A 13,287-nucleotide genomic window follows, 5' to 3' on the forward strand; every position below is an offset into this window, starting at 1 on the left:
TCAATTTCATTCTCGGCAGATCATCTGGCTTGAGGTACAAGCTGCCGATGGTTTGGTCATGCATCTTCCTTGTGATGAGCCAGTTGCACATGGGAAATACTGTCTCTTGCCTGGAAGGTTTTGCTGACTTAGAAATTGATAGCCATGGTGATTTTCTTCTATTTACCCGTACTCCATCTTCATGTCATATTGCAGTCTGAGAGGAATTGCAATTGTAGTCCCAATGGCTAACAGTAGGTTTTCTGCTCTGAACCTTTCAAGACACACCACTCCTACCAAAGAGCTACACAGCACAATACTTCCATTCGCGCTATTGAAACAAAAGTGAAAAACTCCTCACCTGAAGTTAAATAATGATTTTTTAAAATAATACTAATGGTAAGAGTTCTTCATATGTGTGAGTGTTAAAAGAAGATTTTAACAGAACCTACAAGATCCAAAAACGCAGGTCAGATGCCAAATCAGCAGGGAATTCTCAATAAGGTCACAATCTGGCAATTAAAAAAAATTCTCTTGTGAGACATGAGCATCGCTGGCTGAGCCAACATTTACTTCCTATCCTTAGTCACCCTTGAGAAGATGATGATGAGCTACTTTCTTATACTGCTGCAGTCCAACATGCTGCCTTCAAGCATGCAAGGAATATGTGTACATCTGTGATTCCAAAGATGATGGCTGGCACAATCTGGCCTGAGAACTTGAAGAGTAGACCTCCTGCCATTTCGTTTTCACAGGCCAACTTCCATAGCGCTAAAACGAGTACTGCTCCAGAGCTGGGTTTTGTAGTCTACACCTGTTTCAAGTTGAATACATTATCTTCAGATCACCTCTTCTATGTGCTAGTGATGATCTCTAAAACTCTTGACTTTCTTCCCATGGCCTCTGGTGTACCCACCACCCCATATTCTTCAAGCTCTTTCTTCCTCCTACAATTTCTGATTCTCAATCTATACTCCCCACCACAAATAGACTGCTGGATTAAAAGCCATTTCACCCAATGGCTTTCCTGGTCACATCCCTTCCTATTTCATTCCTAGTTTTAAGTGTTCTCTGCCTGAAGTAACAATTAACTTGAGCGCCAGCCTTTGTTCTTTTCATGTCATACCCCTGTCAATGGTTCTATTGTCTGATGATGGAATATTCCATTTTTAAATAGACCCACCACTGCTTGCACTGCAACAGTGTCAGTTGCATTGAAAGCTGAGTCCAGCTCACGAAATTTGAAAAATTCCCACATAATTTATTATAGAAATAGAAAAAGGAGTAAGATTCAGCCCCATTATTTTGTCAGATGAGATGATTTTTCTTTCTGTGCCAGTTTTGTCTTGCTGCAGACATCAATAATAAACACAAGACAGATTGTCTGATATCACAAGCTGACATCTAAATAACAGTGTAATAATTTCCGTCCTCTCTAGAGAGCCAACAATTCATTTGCAAGAACGTTTTTTTGCTACAGGTTTCAGGTTCTGCTAATGTTTTCAAATATATCTGCCTTCACATCTTAAACCGTTATGTTTCACTTATGCTTGTCCCATCAATCTTAGTCAATATATACAGAAATGCTCATATTCTGGAGGAGTACATTTATTGTTTCATGAAGATATTATTCAATGGGTACACCTGATTGACTTTGCCTCCCCTCTCCACATCATGATTATGTTTCATGTAGAGTTTGTTATGTTTAGGGTTCCATCAGAAGAATAAATGCTTTGACCCAGTTTAAGAATGATTTATGACCCACACAGATAGCAAGGTGGAAATTTCACATGATATGGATTTAACAACTGATAAAGTAAAATAACAATCGTTTTACCTTATTGGATACATAGGACTGGATTTTGGTTTGAATTACTGCCCACTTTCAAGCAATTTTAAGGTGGAACCCTGAACTAAGAAATGGCTACTCACGAATTCCACTTTCTAAAAGTTGTCAAGTTGTTAACTGCTCACCCTTTACGGATAACTGGAGCTGAATGGGCTTAGCCAAATTGAGACCCTAACCCAACCTTGTCAAACACTACAATTTCATAAATCAGTGTTTACAACTTGACCTGTGTCAGGACCTGTGTGTGGCTCATTAAAGTTGCATGTTGTTCCTGACCATGATGAATCAGACTCATTTTGATTGCAGTAAAAAAGCTCGGATCACTTTTTACAACGTTTTAAAAAAATTGTACAATGTATCATTTCATCAATGACTTTTTGCATGTAAATATCTTTAAAATGTTGTTGAAATTGTTAAGAAGTAGGCTTTCAAAATGTATTTGATGCACTAAGCAAACATATCTTTTTTTGATATACATCAATGACATAGACTTCAGTCTGATGGGCACAGTTTTGAAATTCATAGATAATATAAAACTTGGGATCATTTAAAGTTATGAGACGGATAGTATATAGCTTTCAATGGACATAAATAATTTGGTTGAATGGATTGACAGATGGCTAATGAATCTCAATATAGAAAAACATTAGGTGATTCATTTTAGAAAAGCGTGAGGCAATAAAAAATAATGGGAACAACTTCAATGTGGGCAAAGTACAGGGGGAGCCAAGTGTATCTGTCCATAAGTCATGAAAGGTGCAGGACAAATTGAGAAAGCATTGAATAAAACTTACAATAACTTAGGCTTTGATAGTGGAGGCATAGAGTAAAAGAGCAAAACATTATGGTGAACTTGTATGATCAAAGTTTGGGAGAAGATTTGTAGCTCGGGTGCTCGTTGTTGTGGTTCTGTTCGCCGAGCTGGGAATTTGTGTTGCAGACGTTTCGTCCCCTGTCTAGGTGACATCCTCAGTGCTTGGGAGCCTCCTGTGAAGCGCTTCTGTGATGTTTCCTCCGGCATTTATAGTGACTTGTATCTGCCGCTTCCGGTTGTCAGTTCCAGCTGTCCGTTGCAGTGGCCGGTATATTGGGTCCAGGTCAATATGCTTATTGATTGAATCTGTGGATGAGTGTCATGCCTCTAGGAATTCCCTGGCTGTTCTCTGTTTGGCTTGTCCTATAATAGTAGTGTTGTCTCAGTTGAACTCATGTTGCTTGTCATCTGAGTGTGTGGCTACTAAGGATAGCTGGTCATGTCGTTTCATGGCTAGTTGGTGTTCATGGATGTGGATAGTTAGCTGTCTTCCTGTTTGTCCTATGTAGTGTTTTGTGCAGTCCTTGGGATTTTGTACACTACACAGCCAGAGAAACAATAGCCAACCTCCTGGACATACAAACAGACAACAAGACGGGGAACCTATCAACAAAGACTCCATACTCAAACTACTGGACCTGTGCCTCACAACACACTTCACATTCAACAACCAAATAAATGAACAAATCAACAGCACACCCATGGGCCCACCCATCTCTGGACTCATAGCAGAAGCGGTAATGCAAAGATTAGAACAAACAGTCTTACCGCAAATTCAACCCAAACTCTGGGTCAGATATGTAGATGATACCTTTGTAATCATTAAAAACACAGAAATAAAGAACACACACTGGATCATCAACGCCACACTCACAGGAATCCAATTCACTAGAGAGGAAGAAAAGGACAACCAACTCCCATTCCTAGACATGATAGTACAGAGAACACTGAACGAAGAATTCACCACAAAGGTATATAGGAAAGCCACACACACAGATCAAGTCCTAAACTATGAAAGCAACCACCCCAACACACACAAAAGAAGTTGCATCTAGACACTGTTCAAAAGGGCCACAACACACTGCAGTACACTATAACTGCAAAAAGAGGAAAAAGAACACTTATACAAGGTATTCGCCAAAACGGATACCCCTGCAATTTCATCAACAGATGCCTAAGGGAAAGACAACGGAATGAGGACATGCCACAACCCAAAAGACTAGCCACACAACCATACATCAAAAACATTTCTGAACTGACAGCCAGACTACTGTGGCCACTAGGACTCGTAACAGCACAAAACCAACAACCACTCTCAGACAACAACTCACCAGGACGAAGGACCCAATACCCAGCATGAGCAAAACCAATGTAGTGTACAAAATCCCATGCAAGGACTGCACAAAACACTACATAGGACAAACAGAAAGACAGCTAACAATCCGCATCCATGAACACCAACTAGCCACGAAACGACATGACCAGCTATCCTTAGTAGCCACACACTCAGATGACAAGCAACATGAGTTTGACTGGGACAACACTGCTATTATAGGACAAGCCAAACAGAGAACAGCCAGGGAATTCCTAGAGGCATGGCACTCATCCACAGATTCAATCAATAAGCACATTGACCTGGACCCAATATACCCGACCACTGCAGCGGACAGCTGGAACTGACAACTGGAAGCAGCAGATACAAATCACTATAAATGCCAGAGAAAACATCACAGAAGCGCTTCACAGGAGGCTCCCAAGCACTGAGGATGTCACCTAGACAGGGGACGAAATGTCTGCAACACAAATTCCAAGCTCGGCAAACTGAACTTGTGTGAGGCACTAATTTGGCCTAAGCTGATGTACTACCCCAGTTCTGGACTCCGCACTTTAGGAAAGATGTGAAGGCATTGGAGATGATGACAGCTGGTTCCTAAGAATGGTTTCAGGGATGAGGAGCTATGGTTAAGAAGACCTATTAAAGAACAACTAAAGTTCTATTCTTTTTGGAGAAGGTTGAGATAGGAGGTAGAGGTATTCAAAATTATGTGGGATCTGGACATATATGGAGGAACTGTTTTCATTCATGGAAAGAATGAAAAAAAAGATGGCACTAGGGTAGGAAAAAGAAGCAAAGGCAATATGAGAAGAAAACATTTCACATGGAAAATGGTTAAGATCTGGAATGCACTGCCTGAGAGTGTGGAGAAGTCAATATAGGCATTCAAAAGAAGTTACTTGAGAAAAAAATGCAGAGTTACAAGGAGGAGACAGGAGAATGGTACAAAGCACAATACTAATTCAGAGAGTTCTTGCAGGCACAACGGGCATGGCCTCCTATGCTGTAACAATACTCTGATTCTGTATATGGGAACAGGAGTCAGCTATTTATCCCTTTGAGTTGTACCACAGTCAGTGAATTTGACAAGCTTTCACAGGGTGAAAAGCATTAGGTAAGGAAAAGAGTGGGAGTGGGTGTTAGTTGTTCCTCAACTGGTGGTGATGAAATGCCCACCCAGAGCTGCTCAGGGGCCCAAATCTCCTAGTTATTGGTTCAAAAACAACAACCAGTGTAAGACAACTTTCCTGTTTGTGGTTTATTGAAATAGTTCAATCTGAATAGAATACCCATGATTATTTTATACATGGACAAGTTGGTAACTAATTAATATAAGAAAGATTATGCCTGGAAAGATTCAGTGGCACAGTAATTCATGGCACAGACCACTTTCACCACGACAAATGAGACAATGTTATTTCATTCAGGTGGGCTGCAATTCTGCCACCAGAAGTTAACCTAGGTCCCCAACAACTTCCTGAGGCAACAACCAACTACATGAGATTTACAATCTGTAAAACCCTGTCAAGCAAATGTTGATAAGCTAGAAACAAGTTTCTTTTTTGCTACAGCTATATTCTATTCCCTTATTTTCCTTATTTTCATGCAGGAAGTGAGAGGTTATATTGAGAAATCCATTTCCTCAGTGCAAAATTTTGATGTTATTCAATTCTAGCTATCCTGCCAGGAGAACTTTTCAATAAAGCTCTATAGCACAAAGTAGCTAAAATCATAGTCATGAAAAATGTATAGTAAGTGCAGGAAGTTCACCAAAAGATATTCTCCACAATGCAGCATCAATATTAGAGATAATAGTGAGCAACTAATGTCATCATTTATACAAGGAGTTGGCTGCCTTAATAATAAGAGACACTTTTCAAATTTTGTGGAAACATAATATCTTTAGAGCTGCAATGTTGTTAGAGCAATCCCTATAATCATGAAAAACAAGGAGCATATTTCATAGTCTCATAGGATTTTATAGTAGAGAAGGAGGCCATTCGATTCATCGTATCTGTACTGGCTCCTGAAGGAGCTACCGAGTTAGTCCCACTCCCCAGCCTTATGTCCATAACCCTCTAACTTCATCAATTATATCTAGCTCTCTTTTGAAATCTCCTATAGGATCCTCATCTGCCACTCTCCCAGGCAGTACATTCTAAATCCTAAAAACTCTCTGAATAAAGAAGTTTCTCCTCATCTCATTCCAAGCTCTCTTGCTGACAATCTTGAAATTATGATCCTTAGTCACTGACATACCAACTAGTGGAAACAAAATATCCCCTTTACCCTGTCAAAATGGTTCATAATTTTGAAAATCTCAATAAGGTCACCTCTTAACCTTCTCTACTCCAATCTCTACAATCTTCCTATGTATCTAAAATCCTTCATTCCTGGTATAATTCTAGAAAATCTTCTTTGAACTCTTGACACAACTTTAACATCTTCCCTAAATAAGGTGCCCAGAATTGAACACAATACTCCAAAGGTGGTCTGACAATTGATTTCTGGAGGTGTAGCATCACTTCCTACCTTTTATACTCTGGTGCCTCTACTTATAAACCGAACACTTGTCCTCCCTTTTTTACTTTATATACCTTTATAAGACATTTTAATCCCCTTTTATATTACTTGTGGTATCTTTTCATGCTTCCACTTTGTTTCTCTTATTTGCTTCTTTCATTTCCCCTTTGAATTTCTTATATTCAGCTTCATTCTCAATTTCATTTTCTGACATAGACCCACCTTTTCTTCTTTATCTTAATTTGTAACTCCTTTGTTATCAAGAAACTCTGATTTTGTCGTTTTCATTTCTCTTTTGAGGAAATATTCTTTATCTGTGTCAAGATTTTCTCTTCTTTGAAGTTAGCCCTATGTTCAACTTCCATTTATCCTGTTATTCCTTGACTCAAAGTTAGTCAGTTCAGTTCTATTCTTATGTCATTAAAGTTAGCTTTCCTCCAGTTAATTATTCTTACATTGGATTGTTCTTTGTCATTTATAACCTCACAATGATCATATTGTCCCTTTGTGTCCAACTATCTTTCCAAATGTATACTATACTATACTATATTGCTATACTGGTGCTAGAATACCTATAATGTCAGGATGGAGCTAAGGAGAATAAAGCAGAAACTTGCAACTTCAAGTGGAAAACTGCTCTTCTATAGTACAATACAATATAATATAGCACAGGAACAGGCCTTTCAGCCCATCAAGTCTGCACCAAGACTAATTCTGACTAAGGTTTCTTTTTCATCAAGCCATCAAAAGAATGTTGTAACCTAGAAAAACTTCTTTAGTTGTATAAACACTATTTTAAAAACTACTGTTGAGTCTACTCCACTTATGGCTGAGTGTCATGTCCCTACAGCACCTAACCTGCCTCCCTCATTGCTGTTTCTGTTCTCCCACCACCACAAATGGTATGCAAATCCTGAAAGTAAAACCCACAGTCTCCCTTGGAATTGTGGTTTTGGGGTGGAGACACCGGACACCCAAGCAGGAAGTGGAAAGTTAGATGGATGACTGCCCACAGAGCAACATTTTTTGAAGAACAAAATCAGCTGAGTTACAAAATTCCTGCAAACTTGTTGATTGGGGTAGACAAGTCGTTCATGTTCCACCTGTTCTGTAACAGTTACCAATGCTTGACACCACTGCTGATAAAGAGCTTATGCTTGAAACGTCGATTCTGCTGCTCCTCAGATGTTGCTTGACCAGCTGTGCTATTCCAGTACCACATTCTAGACTCTGATCTCCAGCATCTGCAGTGTTCACTTTCTCCCACCTATTTTGCATGGTTATGATGGATTTACAGTCTAAATTATGGTAGAAAATGGTATGCAAGTTGCCACTGTACTATTAGTGGGCGGCACGGTGGCACAGTGGTTAGCACTGCTGCCTCACAGCGCCTGTAGACCCGGGTTCAATTCCCGACTCAGGCGACTGACTGTGTGGAGTTTGCACGTTCTCCCCGTGTCTGCGTGGGTTTCCTCCGGGTGCTCCGGTTTCCTCCCACAGTCCAAAGATGTGCGGGTCAGGTGAATTGGCCAAGCTAAATTGCCCGTAGTGTTAGGTAAGGGGTAAATGTAGGGGTATGGGTGGGTTGCGCTTCGGCGGGTCGGTGTGGACTTGTTGGGCCGAAGGGCCTGTTTCCACACTGTAAGTCTAATCTAATCTAATCACTGGCTCATTGAAGTAGAGCCAATTATCTTAGAATACTGAAACACTATCTTATCTACTTGAAACACTAATGAAAAGTTTAATAGGTGCCACAATGTACAGGGATTCACAATAGCTAACCCAATTATCATTAATACAGTTCATTATGTGATGTGCAGCAAAAACAAGTTCAAAATGAGTCAAGCAATCAATGAAACAATTGCATATTGCCTTCTCATTTGGATAGCTATTGCAATGATAGTTCAAATTCTGAAATGGTTAATTCTTTCCCATTGAATTTGATAATGCAGTATGTTTTTCTCTGGTGTAGGATTACATCAGTTATCGAATCTGATTGACAAAAGAGATTTCATTCTGAACGGTAATGCTAATGGCTCTGATTACCCAACTATGGTCCCAACATCAACTTGCATCCACAGGAATTCAAAACACAAGCACCTTTAAATTTACCTTTTATTTTGAAAGCACCAGGCAACATTTGTTGTGCTTTGCTGTTTATGACAGGCATTGGGGCGGTTAGTCTGACTGAATGCATGCTAAATGATGTTTAGTAACTCTAAAGTTACTCTAGGCTTCAAACTGCAACACGTAGCTTGAATGCCTCACAACATATTTTGGTTTGTAGATGTTGCAGTGTATTTTTTTTTATTTACTGTCAACCGATCTTCAGGGTTTTACATCATGTGTGTTACCTTGACAGTTTGCACCATGTGGGTTAGCTCTTTCCAGAAACTATGGATGGTTTGATATTGTAGAGAAGTGAATACTTCAATACTATACTTAGCAGTCTGAGACTGGTTTGTGTAATTTGTCCTTTGGACCCCATGGCCATGATTTCAAAGGAGAGCTTGGAGATCACCCCCAGTCCCCTGGCCAATATTTATTCTTTAACCAGCCTGAACCAGATTTTCCAATCATTACTGGTTGTGAGAACTTGCAGTGCACAAACTGGCTGCTAGGTTTTCCATATTACAGCAATGACTAGACTTCAGAAGTACATCATTGGCTGTAAGACACTTTGCAACATTTTAAGGTCATGCCAAGGTGTTGTAGAAATGCAAGATGTCTCTTTCATGACCTGGCTCTGGTCAGTATTCCCCGCCTCCTTTCCTAACATTTTAGACTTGAAGTGAAACACACACATTTTGCTAAGGGATTGCATGGGCTCACATCACCCAGCTACATGAGTGTCCAGAGAGGACACTGCTTCCAATGAAGCTTGGAAGTAATTCTGCTCTTACCAACTTGTATCTTCCTCCCAATAAAATAGGACACCATGAAGCCCCACATCCCCCAATGTGTCTCGCAGATGTAGAAAAATAAAAAGAATTGCAGCGCAGAACACCCGAGTAGCAACAGGTTCTGGTATACCTCTCTCTTGTTTATCCTTGTTTGCATTGGGACGGCACGATGGCTCAGTGGTTAGCACTGCTCCCTCACAGCACCAGGGACCTGGGTTTGATTCCACCCTCAGGCGACTGTTTGTGTGGAGTTTGCACATTCTCTTTGTGTCTGCGTGGGTCGCCTCTGGATGCTCCTGCTTCCTCCTACAATCCAAAGATGAATTGGCTATACTAAATTGCCCAGTGTTCAGGGACATGTAGATTAGGTGCATTAGTTGGGGGTAATGTGCAGTAATGGGGAATGGGTTCGGGTGGGATATGTTTCGGAGAGTCGATGTGGACTTGTTGGTGCAAAGGACCTGTTTCCACACTGTAGGGTTTCTGTGAATGTATAGCCTTCATTAATTCAGCATGATCTCTGCAATCTAACCAAAACAGTGATATTTTTAAAATAAAGTGAGTGTTGTATGGCTTTGCTTAAGCTCACTAGAGAAATGGCAATTAATTTGATGATGAAAACTCCACTGCAGATCTTTGTCTGACATTATGATTCAGGTACATTGCTGAGACCATACAGGAGAGATTTAGATTGCCTATAGTTTGTGCCAAAGATGCTTGCAAAGTGTTTCATGCTGGTAATTCATAAAGAGGAGAATTTCTTATTTCCCTTTTTGTATCAATAAAACATTTCATTACAAACAACCACATGTGATGTTTTATTAGGGTGTAAGGGCCCAAAAAGGTTAATGCTGAGGAGTGTTTTTATCATGACCAATGTGACAATGTCACATGCACTCGGGTGGGAAGGGAACAGCTTTGGATTGCAGCAGAGAAAGACTTAACATCAAGGTCTCCCTCACAGTCTTGTAATGACATTTGTCACACCAATCCCTACAGTGTGGAAGCAGGCCATTCAGCCCTCGAGTCCACACTGTCATTCTGCAGAATATGCTATCCAGAACCACTACCTTGGTCTTTCCATGTAAGCCTGCATTTCCCATGTCTAATCTACCTGGCTGACACATTCTTAGACAGTGTAGGCAATTTAGCACGGTTAACCCACCAAACCTGCACTCCTTGGACTGTTGGAGGAATCTGGAACACCTGGAGGAAACCCACACAGATGCAGGGAGAATATGCAAACTTCACATAGACAGTTGCCCAAGACTGGAAATGAAACTGGGTCCCGGGCACTGTGAGGCAGCAGTGCTAACCACTGAGCCACCGTACCACTGTATGTTGCATACTGGTACAATGTAACTTGTACCGAGTTGCTATCATGCAACAAAATACATCGCATTTAAGGCAAGAGTCTCTTCTCATTCAACTACCGTGCAATTTTTCTCTCCCCCACCAGGCCAACCCGATAGATTCTTGCCAGGAAAAAGGATGGTGGCAACAAATCTACCAAATGGTATGTAATGAACTGAGGTGAAGAACCATTGTACAACACATTGCATTTATAATAATGCTTTTAAGCTCGTAAAATGTCCAAAGCCATTTGACAGTTGGGAATCAGACTCTCAGTTCAGAATAATGTCTGAAGACTCAGTTGCACAGCGAGGGTTTGAAGATAGAGTGGTCATAAAGCAGGGAGCTTTCAAAAAAGAGAACTCTAGAGTGTAAGATGAACATGACTTAAGTCTCTGGCACTGATAGTAAGATGAAGAGAGAAAAGAACAGACAATAGATCACACTCATCCAGCTAAACTTTATGCTTTTCTGGCGAGCACCAAGTTCTTTTGGAGGGATTTTAGCTGCAAGGACTTGCAGGGTTTCTGACTCTACATTACCAAATTCATTGATTAGTTCCCTATCTTTCCGATTTCATTCGCTGTTCCCACTATTTCCACTCAGCTGGTCGTCATCAAAAGACCAGCACCCCTTGTGTCATTCAAAGATTGTTGTACACCTGGTTGAATACTAGATGCTGCATGTTGACAGGCAGAGTTGGAATGTGGTGGTGACAGGGAAGATGGCACCGCATTTGCCCGACAGGGACATCAAGGTCCTGCACCAGGGGGCGGTGCAAGGACTGGGTGAGGGGGTGCCCTTTTTCTGAAAAACCAGCAGAGGAGGCTACATTACCAGACCTTGCCAGCCTGGTCTGAGGTCACCACTCAGATTAGGTCCAGATCAGTCTGCAGGGTGCACAGGAATGGCCAGCAAGAAGATCAAGGACATTATCCGCTCTGCCTGACGGGTGACACACTCTTCTCTCTGCTACCTCATGTTCACTTCATCTCTGCTACTACACCAACCTCTTACCAAGTGTCATGCTCTCCCACTCTCAGTTTCCCCACCATCCCCAAGCCACTCACCCTGCAAGCTTTCTATGCTGCCTACTCCGTCCTTTGAAACACCTCATCACCTTTGCCCTCCATGCACCAAGACTAAGAACTATGCCACCCACTGTTCTCTCCATTATAACCTGCTGTTTTGCTCTTTACATTTGCCCTTAACAGTGTGGAGAGAGCCCAATATAGATGGAAGGTGCTTGACATCCATGGCGGCATCCCATATCAGAAGAGAATCCAGGCCCTCACGAGAGAAAACCGGGGAATTGCTCCTGCGGCGATACTGAAAAATCCACATCTGCCGATCGAGCAAATATGATTCTTTGTTCCACTGCAACTCTCGTGTTAACTCCACTGTCACTCTCAGCAAATGCAAACCATTTCTACCCACTGGCCATGATGCCATCCCTCTCTTTGGTTGGACAGGTTTCACCAGTCTGCCCTTGATCTCTGCAAAGAAATGGCCAGTTCCATCAGAAGCACCATCCTCAACTTCTGAGGAGACCATGAAGGTTTCTGAGGAAGTATCAGCAAGTTGCTTCTTGCAGCCTCCACCAGATCAACTGCATCCACCTTAGTGGGAACTGTAAATGTAGTGGGTGAGGGTTCATAGCTTTAGGAGCAACTCACAGTGACAGTTCACAGTGAGGGAGGAACAGCCAAGGACACTGTCACCCAATCGAGCTGGAATCGAGCCATTGGCTCAGCCCCAGGCAGGAGAGGACCCTCTGGTTATGACTATGACGGACTTCATCCATATGCACAGGGAGAGACAGTAGCAACATACAGACACGAGACACAATCACCCTCATTGCCCGCAGTGAATCACACCATCCAGCTGGCCTCCAAAGTCAAGCTGGCAGCTGTTATGGAGAGTCAAGTCCAGCACCCTCACAAAGATGGCAATGGGGGCAGCGGGGGTCCTTTGACCCTAGTCTCACAAGCAGACAGGCTGATGCCAGAAGCATCCAGCAGGAGAGAACCACACACATTCCCCTCAGGGCATGACAGAAATGGTGAGATCTACCACTTATACCATGTCTGCACTCTGCAACACTTCGAAATTCAAGCTGAGGAGCATCCATTTGCATCTGGTAAGGAAACCATCAGCATGCAGAGCACAGTCAGGTACAGTCTTCCCTGGATCACCCCACCAAACCTACAGTACTAACAGGCTCCATGTCTGAGCAGACTCCCTCCACCTCAGTTAAGAAACCAGGGGCTACATTAAGACATTGTGGAAGGGAGAGAAGAAAGAAAACCTATTGGGGGTACTTTGGTCACATGGGTGAGAAAGGCTTATGCATGACTTTGCATAAGTGTTCCTGATGTTAATCAGTCGGTGTTTGTGAGTTTCTCTGTAGGTGCTACATGCATCTTAGCACCATTTGGTAGCACTTCATGGATACAGGACAGGCTCTGTAGATGGAGATGTAAGCTGAGAGCCTATTGCTACATCTGGAAACGGGGAACAATGTGCACAT

General features: G+C 41.9%; 1 protein-coding gene across 1 annotated transcript in view; it reads right to left on the bottom strand.

Annotated features, from left to right (window-relative positions):
* LOC132827975 (alpha-1,6-mannosylglycoprotein 6-beta-N-acetylglucosaminyltransferase B) overlaps positions 1–13,287 on the bottom strand; it is an 860,566-nt gene that overhangs the window by 101,994 nt on the left and 745,285 nt on the right. The window lies entirely within an intron of this gene.

Source organism: Hemiscyllium ocellatum, chromosome 25 (assembly GCF_020745735.1).
Source record: "Hemiscyllium ocellatum isolate sHemOce1 chromosome 25, sHemOce1.pat.X.cur, whole genome shotgun sequence".
In the NCBI taxonomy this organism is placed as follows: Eukaryota; Metazoa; Chordata; class Chondrichthyes; order Orectolobiformes; family Hemiscylliidae; genus Hemiscyllium; species Hemiscyllium ocellatum.